Source organism: Eumetopias jubatus, unplaced genomic scaffold (assembly GCF_037043125.1).
Source record: "Eumetopias jubatus isolate StellerSeaLion01/CBP00866 unplaced genomic scaffold, mEumJub1_p1.0 scaffold_13, whole genome shotgun sequence".
In the NCBI taxonomy this organism is placed as follows: Eukaryota; Metazoa; Chordata; class Mammalia; order Carnivora; family Otariidae; genus Eumetopias; species Eumetopias jubatus.
In genome coordinates, this window is record NW_028274819.1 from 90,039,088 (window position 1) to 90,048,483 (window position 9,396).

General features: G+C 34.6%; 1 non-coding gene across 1 annotated transcript; it reads right to left on the reverse strand.

The window, feature by feature from the left end:
* Window positions 1–8,696: 8,696 nt before the first annotated feature.
* On the reverse strand, window positions 8,697–8,800 carry LOC114222363 (U6 spliceosomal RNA). Its single transcript, XR_003611920.2, has one exon. It is a non-coding gene; the product is annotated as a U6 spliceosomal RNA (small nuclear RNA).
* Between the last annotated feature and the right edge of the window lie 596 nt (window positions 8,801–9,396).

Here is a 9,396-nt window from a genome sequence, read left to right on the forward strand (position 1 = left end):
AATCAGAAAGGGAGACAAATCATAAAAGACTCTTAATCGTAGAAAACAAACTGAGGGTTGCTGGAGGGGAGGGGGATGGACAGATAGGGTAGCTGGGTGATGGACGTTAAGAAGAGCATGCGATGTAATGAGCACTGGGTAGTATATAAGACTGATGAATCACTGACCTCCACCTCTGAAACTAATAATACATTGTATGTTAATTAATTGATTTTAAATTAAAATAATTTCTTTAAAATAAAAACCAAGAGAAAAATTTAAAAGTCAAGATTACAGATACATACATTACTTTCAAAAGAGCAAAAGTAAGAATAGCTAGCATGTCGCAAGAGCAATAAAGCCCAGGAGACAAGAAAATGCTATCTTTAAAGTACTTTCAGTACTTTAAACATTTTTTAAGAAAATGTTTTATGTTCTAGAATTCTCTACTTGGTAAAAATATACTTTAAAAATGAAGGTGAATAAAATCCTTTTCAGGCATACAAATAAATTAAAAAGCTTCTTTTTAGACAAATATTCAAATGCCCCAACTTGAAGCAGAAGTCACAGCATAAAAACCTTAAAAGAATACGCAGACGAAACTATGACCCCTGAAAACGAAAACAATGGAGTCTCAGAAATACGTCTCTGGATAAATGAGTAGGGAGGTCTTAATAGCACTCTGGCCCTAAGTAAGATCCAAAAACTTCAGTATAATGCTGGAGATGAGAGGAAAAGCCAAGAAGGATGGAGTTTGATTTTTCACCCACCAAGTGAGAAAGAGCCTCAGAGTTAACATAGTATAATTTATATAAAATAGGCCCTTTACCTTCTAAAACCTTTTTTCAAAGGTTTTTGTCATATTGGATATCCTAGTATGTTCATTAGTTCTTTCTTGTTTGACTGATGTTAGATTCGAGCAAAAAACAAAAACAAACAAACAAAAAAACATTGCATTTGTTTCTCACCAAAAAACACTATTGGCCACAAAACATTTACCAAAGAGAACCTCCAGAGCCCAGATCTCTTCTTCCTGAAGCCAAGACTTTTGGCATTATGTTCTTTAAAAGTGATTTCTTTACTAAAAGTGGGTGATTTGTCTCTAATAAACCTATTTTTCCAGGTTATCATTGGCCTTTTAATCCTAAGTATGTGTCATTGCTGTATTAGCCTGAGGAATTCTGTGTGATGTGCTGTGTTCACATAGGTACCTTTTATGTTTTCTGTGCATGTGGTAACATTGTTGGAAAGTACAAGGTCATGGATTGAGCTCTCTGACAAACCATTTATCATTCACAAACACTTACTAGGTATGTGGCCTAGCACCATTTCATTAACAATCTTTCCCGGAGAAGAAAGTCAACTTTATCTGAAAAGGGTTTTTCCATATCTGAATTTAGTTCCCTTAGAGTGTTTCATCTATAGCTCTCTGCTGTCTTAAAACTTTTGATTTTTTCAATTTAATTTTTTTCCATAATGGACACGTTGGAAATGATAGTTTGGTGTTATCTTCTACATTCTTCCTAAGTGTAGAACTGCCACGTATGTGTGATTTTTTTCTCATTAGTTCGGCAACATTTTAAAATGCTAGTGGTATCGAATGCCTGTGAAGATACGAGAAAAAGCAAGTCAATATACATGTAGGGGAGAGCACAAATCGATAAAGCATTTTAGGAACGCAACTTGGATTATTTTTCAAAATTTAAAAACGTACTTACTCTTTACCCAATAACTCCACTTCAGGGACTTTATCCCATAGCAGTACTTTACACGTGTACACAAAGAGTTATATAAAGAATGGGGCACCTGGGGGGCTGAGTCCATTAAGCATCTGCCTTCAGCTCAGGTCATGATCTCAGGGTCCTGGGATCCAGCGCTGTATGGGGCTCCCTGCTCAGTGGGGAGTCTGCTTGTCCCTTTCCCTCTGCCCCTCCCCTGGCTTGTGCTCTCTTTCTCTCAAATAAATAAATCAAATATATTTTTAAAAAGAGTTTATAAAGGTGTTTTCACAACTAAATCAGAAAACAACCTTGCATCAAGGAAGCTTAGACAAATTGCAGAACTTTCATACCGTGGGCGTGCACTATGACCCCTGAAAATGCTGAGATGGATGAAAAGAGACTGAAGACATTATCAAATGAAAAGAGCAAATCTTAGAAAAATGTTTATAATTCCATTTATGTAAATATAAAATTTTAACATATAAGAGTGCGTGTGGAGAAAGAATATTCAAAGTGTTAGGGCATTAGAAATACACTTGTCAAATCACTTTGTTGTATACCTGAAACTAATGTAACATTGCATGTCAACTATGTGCTAATAAAAAATTATATACATATATAAATGTGTATTTAAAAAAGAAATAATCACACAGAATTGTCAGTGATGCTTGCCTATTGGGATTGGAGTGGTTCGGAGAAGACAACAGTCTCTCTGTTTTATTCTGTACTCATATCTTGAAACTTCGGCAATAAGAGTTTCTTATTTAACAATTGGGTAATGTTATACATATGAAAAGATAGAAAAATCAGCAAAATAGAGTTATATAACAACTTTTCAAGAAAAAAATTTAATTTTGGAAATAATTGAAGGAATTCCAAAGAAACAAACCAATTTAATTGCTTAGAAGTTAGAACTTATGAAAATAGCTCAAAGGAGAGGCAAAAAACTATAATATTTGCAACAAATATGAAAAATCATTATAAGACAATATATTGTAAAATATAAAACACAATGTGAAAAAGAAACTTTAAGACTCCCATTAATGCACAAAATTTATAAAGGAATATTAAATAAGTTTAAAATTGGACAATGTTAGCCTCCATAAAACTAAGTATATACACATAACACCTCTGAATTCCATTGTATACCGATTAAAATTTCCATGAATTAAATCAGAGCCATAATTTGCAGGTCTGTCAAGATGAGCATAAAATAGTGCCGATGTCAAAAATAAATTGTTATCACTTCACCATGCAATTTTGTAGTCTCTGTCTAGGTCCACACAGTGTTTATAACTTTTGATGTCCTCAACTTATTTTGGGGAATGTGTTCAAATAAACTTTTCCAAGAAATAAAGAGAAAAATGATATACCTTATATGTTCATTTCAGAATGACTTATAGCCCCCAAAATGTTCAATAATAAATGAAAGACTACTTATGTTAGCACACATCTATATGATAGGATATTATATATTCATTTAAAATTATGCATGTGAAATCTAAAAAAAATTTTTCAAACATAATATTAGTGTACCAAAAAATTGTAGAACAGCATTTAAAAATGTAGGCCTACTACCTGCAAATACAAAAAAAAAAAAAAAAAGAGCATACATTTGTGTCAGTAAGAAGTGGGAAGGAATGAACAAAATTAAAGTACTGAATCAGTTAGGATGATAGGCTTATTAGCAATGTGGTATTCTTCTCTTTTAAAGTGCCTTTAACACCATAGATATTTATAATCACAATAGAGTAACAGAAATTCATGTGTAGCTTTTGTGTTGTGAGATTGATGGTAAGTCTATTGTTGAAGAATCCCAGGTTGTTGTGTTTGTCTTTTGAAAATAAAGTATATCTGTATCCCTAACCTTTTAGGAACTTACTAATTTTCTGCCACTTTTACAAGATTACAAACTCCATTCTAGACCATTACAGTTTCAAATTCTCTCTATTCCCTGGGAAGAAATTATTCTAGGCATGAATCTACTAAAAATGGCTAAATGCTCTTCAGTTCTTTTCTCTCTAATTTAAATTTCTTATCATGATTTTCTAAGTATCTTTTTTCAGTTTAAGCACCATTCTTCTGGAAGCAAAATGCTATTTATGTAGTTTTGCCTTTTTTCTGCCTTATGATAACATTATATTATGACTCCGAACTAGCTACCTTCCACATTCATCTTCCTGTTTCAAATATAGCTTGAAAAGCCTGTTTTGTTTTCTTGGGCCTTAACCTTCCTGATTCTATTGTTAGCAGTTTCTGACATGCTGCCTTCCATGATTCTGCAGCCCTCCATTCAGTTCATTGTTGGTGTGTAGACTTTTTTAAACAAAATTTCTTATAAAGTGATTTGCATAGGTACATTGAATCTGCTAGTAGTTCCCCTCCTTAATTATCCTTGGATCATTTCATTAAGGGAGTTTTCTAACGTTTTTGACTTTTTTTTAAATACAATTTCAGGCATTCATATCAAATCGGATTTCTGAAGTTTTTGGAAGGGGATCCGGTAGAGAAAGTGGGAAGGAAAGAGTCGTCACAAATAAAATGAGGCAGAAAGTAACAATAACCAAATGCAATGATCTTTTCAACTCCTTTCCAGTGAGAATTGGAATACAAATATAAGTCTGAAGAACATTTGGAGTGAATTGTTCCAGAAACAGACTTATGTCCAGATTTGAACATGGGATACATTTTTGTTTTAAAGATTTTATTTATTTGACAGAGAGAGACACAGCGAGAGAGGGAACACAAGCAGAGGGAGAGGGAGAAGCAGGCTTCCCGCCAAGCAGGGAGCCCAATGTGGGGCTCGATCTCAGGACCCTGGGATCATGACCTGAGCCGAAGGCAGACGCTTAACGGCTGAGCCACCCAGGCGCCCCGAAAATGGGATACATTTTATACATGGGAGAGAAGTCAAATAGCTCTCTTCCCTACCAGAGAACTAAACCAATTTCAGCTTAGAAGAAACAACAGAAATTATGAATTGCTAAGCAACAGAGATCCTGTTTACATGCAAATATTGATAGTAATAACAAAAAAAAAACAGTGCAAAAATAACACAGGAAATATGATCTGAAAGCAAAATTGCCTACAATAAAATATGTGGGTTTTGTTTTGGAATTATTTGGTTTTCCACAAGTCAACAGCTATTTATGTTGACACCATCTGAATTAATCTGCCTCAAAGCTAAGCTGACATTTAGTAACCCGCCATCTGTCTAGGAAGCTAGTTTATTCTGACAAAGACAAAGGCCAAAAAGGTGTTTGTGTATCAGCTTATCTTTTCAAAGGAACTTGAGCAGAAGGCCAGCTTTGTGGTGCTTCAGACCTTTCTTATTATCTTTCAAAACCTAAGGAACATTGAAACATTAAATATTTCCACTAGGATGTTGGCTCTTTATATTTCCTTATTTTTTTAACTAGGGTGGACTTTTTATCTTCCAATGGAATGCGTGGATGCTGTCATTTATCCCAAATAAATTTTACATATTAATTTCAGAATAGAACCTATTCTCCTAATTTAAGACAACTGTGTAAGAGTCTCATATTTAGGATGCTGCTTTTACTGATAAAAAACATTTGGGGCACCTGGCTGGCTCAGTCAGTTAAGCATCTGACTCTTGATTTCAGCTGAGGTCATGGTCTCAGGGTCATGAGATCAAGCACTGTGTTGGGCTCCACACTGGGCGTGGAGCTGGCTCAAGGTTCACTTTCTCCTTCTCCCCCTGCCCCTCACCCGTGCTCTCAGTCTCTCTCTCTCTCTCTCTCTCTCAAAAAAAAAAAAAAAAAGAGCATTAGAGGGATCTTTATGAATCATAATATTCATGTGCCAATATAGAACCTTGAAAGTAGCTGGTCCTGACTCAAATTACACCTGAATTTTTCAATCTTTAACAGTATTTCTGTTCTCCACCCCTCCCACCATAATAAAAACTTCTTGAAGGAAAAGAAGAAAAACTTTTGAAAATTATTTTTTATCCATTATATTGCCATGCTTTGCAAGTTATTTGTATATAATAAATATTTGTTCACCAAATCCCCAGTTTATGGACTAACCTCCTAGTGCACTAAATATGCTATGTCTCATTCACAGATTTAGTCATATACTTAGTAACTACTTACTGATCACCTTCTATGTGCCAGGCAATGTGTGAAAAATTGTACTCTTATTAATCTAATATTTTATTAGAGAGGAAAGAAAATTAAACAATAATTATCTGAGAATGAGGAGCCATAACATGGTACTATGGAAGCATACAACAGACATCTCAGGGAGAAAGAGTTATCTAGGCCAGGATCTCAAGAATAAGTAGGAGTTATTCAAGTAAAAAGGATGGGAATATATGGAGGAAGAGTGGCAAAAACACTACAGAAATATTTAAATGGTGTGTGCAAAGTCCAAAGAATGAGAGAGCATGACATGTTTGAGAAAAGGAGTCAAGTGAAGCAGGGCACCTGGGTGGCTCAGTCAGTTAAGCATCTCCGTTCGGCTCAGGTCATGATCCCAGAGTCCTGAGATTGAGCCCTGCATCCGGCTCTTTGCTCAGCCGAGAGTCTGCTTCTCCCTTTCTCTCTCCTTCTTCCCCTGCTTATGCTTGCTCTCTCTCTCTCTCAAATAAATAAATAAAATCTTAAAAAAAAAGTTTTAAAAAATAAAGCTTAGAGAAGTGGGTGAAAGAGAGGGGTAGACCAGGTTATTGACTGCTTTGTAAATATTTTTCCTTTTGAAAACAATAGACACTTCTCTAAGTTCTGACCATAATTAATTTTTTTAAACAAAATAAAATACATTTATTCACAAATCCAGAGAGAACCTATTATGTTTAGATTCAGACTATTTTTTAAGATTTTATTATTATTAAGTCTTTAGAACCACTAGAATGACCTAATTAATGACATTTAGTCTATTATTATTGTCTAACAATTATCAGAATATTAAGACTTTATTGTTTTAAGAGCAGTTTTTGGTTCACATCAAAACTGAGAGGAAGGTACAAAGTTTCCATGTACTCCTTGCCCCAACTCATGAATAATCTCTCCTATTATCAACATCCCCCACCAGGATGGTACATTATTTACAATTGATTAGCCTACATTGATTGGCACATCATAATCACCCTAAGCCCATAGTTAACATCACAGTTTATTTTTGGTGTTAGACATTCTTTGGGTTTGGATAAAGGTATAATGACATGTGTCCTTTCTGGTATCATACAGGGGATTTTCACTGCCCTAAAAATCCTCTGTGATCTACATATTCATACCTCCCCACCACTCCAACCTTTGGCAACTGCTGATCTTTTTACTGTTTCTATAGTTTTGCCTTTTCCAGAATGTCATATAGTTCATAGCCATCTCAGATGGACTTCTTTCACTTAGTAATAGGCATTTAAGTTTCCTCCATGTCTCTTCATGGCTCGATAGGTAATTTATCCTAGCTCTAAATAGAATATTGTCTGCATGTACCAGAACTTATTTAACGACTTACCTCCTCAAGGACATCCAGATTTTGACAATTATGAATAAAGCTGCTATAAATATCTGTGTGCAGGTTTTTTTGTTTTTGTTTGTGACATAAGTTTTCAACACCTTTGGGTAAATATCAAGACGTACAATTGCTGGATCATATGGTAAGAATATGTTTAATTTTGTAGCAAACTTCCAAAGTGTCCTCTAAAGTAACTGTTCCATTTTGCATTTTCACCAGCAATGAATGAGAATTCCTGCTGCTCTACTTTCTCGACAGCATTTGATGTCAGTTTTCTGAATTTTTGCTCAGTCTAATAGGTGTGTAGTGTTATCTAATTGTTGTTTTAATCTGCATTTCTCTGATGACCTATGTTATGGAGCAGGTTTTCATGCTTATTTTCCATCTGTATATTTTCTTTTTTGAGGTGTCTTTTAAGATCGTCAGGCCACTTTTTAATTGTTTTTTTATTGACTTTTAAGAGTTCTTTATGTATTTTCAATAACAGTCCATTATATGTGCATACTTAGTGTTTTCACTTTGCTCTTTCTTCTCTTTTTTTAAAGATTTTATTTATTTATTTGACAAAGAGAGACACAGCGAGAGAGACGGAACACAAGCAGGGGGAGTGGGAGAGGGAGAAGCAGGCTTCCCGCGGAGCAGGGAGCCCGATGCTGGGCTTGATCACAGGATCAAGCTCTTTCTTCTTAATCATAATTTTATAAAACTTTCCCCATGGTCAATCCTACCTGAAAATGTTGCATTTCCAATTTCCTCCCGAAGACCTCCCTCATAGAAATTATAATCCTCCTTTTTCAATTCAGACTGGCCTTTGCTCAGGCCTATTGCACAACTGTCATCCCGATAACATTTCTTTTTAGATTTTATTTATTTGAGATAGAGAGAGAGAGAGTGAGTGTGTGTGTGTAAATGGCAGGAGGGACAGAGGCAGAGAATCTCAAGCAGACTCTCTGCCGAGCACGGAGCCAGACACAGAGCTCGATCTCATGACCCTTAGATCACGACCTGAGCAGAAACCAAGAGTCCGATGTTTAGCCAACTGCATCACCCAGGCACCCCTGATTAATTTCTTAAATATGATTTTTTTATCATTTTTAGACTCTCTCTTACTGCCTTTTTTTTTTATCAAATGAACACATTTATTCACTTTCTTAATACAGTCTCTTATTTTGATGGGACATATTTCCAGCAACCTTTCCAAAAAAGTAGGAATGGAAGTTAGGCATTTATTTATTTAGTTAGTTAGTTTGATTTTAGATTTTTTTTTTAAATGTGTGAAGATATTGTCTTTTTCCTTCACATGTGTTAGGTTAGTGGTTATAGAATTTTAGTCTGAAATCAATTTCACTCAAGGTCTTGAAGTCCTTGTTCTAATGCTATTTAGCTTCCAACAGTGCCATGAAGAAGTCTGATGATATTTCCATTTGTGATTTAAGGTTGTGGGCCTTTTTTCTTCATTTATTTCCTTTTTCTGTAAGATTTTCGAACTTCTCTTTATCCTTGGTATACTGAAATTTTGTAATGAGATACATTGGTTTGCATGTCATCCTTATGCAGGGGCCATGTTAATCTCTGTATAGTTCCGATTTTAGTGTATGTGCTTCCCAAGTGAGCATGATGTATGTTTTCTTTCTTCTTTCTTTCTTTCTTTCTTTCTTTCTTTCTTTCTTTCTTTCTTTCTTTCTTTCTTTCTTTCTTTCTTTCTTTCCTTTCTTTCTTTCTTTTCTCTCTTTCTTTCTTTTTTCTTTCTTTCTTTCTTTCTTTCTTTCTTTCTTTCTTTCTTTCTTTCTTTCTTTCTTTCTTTCTTTCTTTCTTTCTTTCTTTTGAGGAAGCGGGGAGGGCAGAGGGAAAGAATCTTAAGCAAGCTCTGTGCCCAGCATGGAGCCCTATATGGGGCTCAATCTCATGACCCTGAGATCATGACCTTTTTAAAAATTAATAATAATTTCCTTAAAATTCAATGTCCTTTCAATCTAATGACAGTTATTCTTTAATTATGAAAAAAATAACATTTCATTGATCATTTCTTCATAAAAATCCTATTGTTGTCAATAGGATATTATGGATTTATACTCTATTTTTTTCATCTTTCCTATTCCATTTTCCATTAACTTGCCTAGTAAGTGAGATCTTAAACTTATATTTAACAATTTTCCAAGATTTAAAAAAAAATTTAATTCCACTATAGCTAATATACAGTATTATATTAATT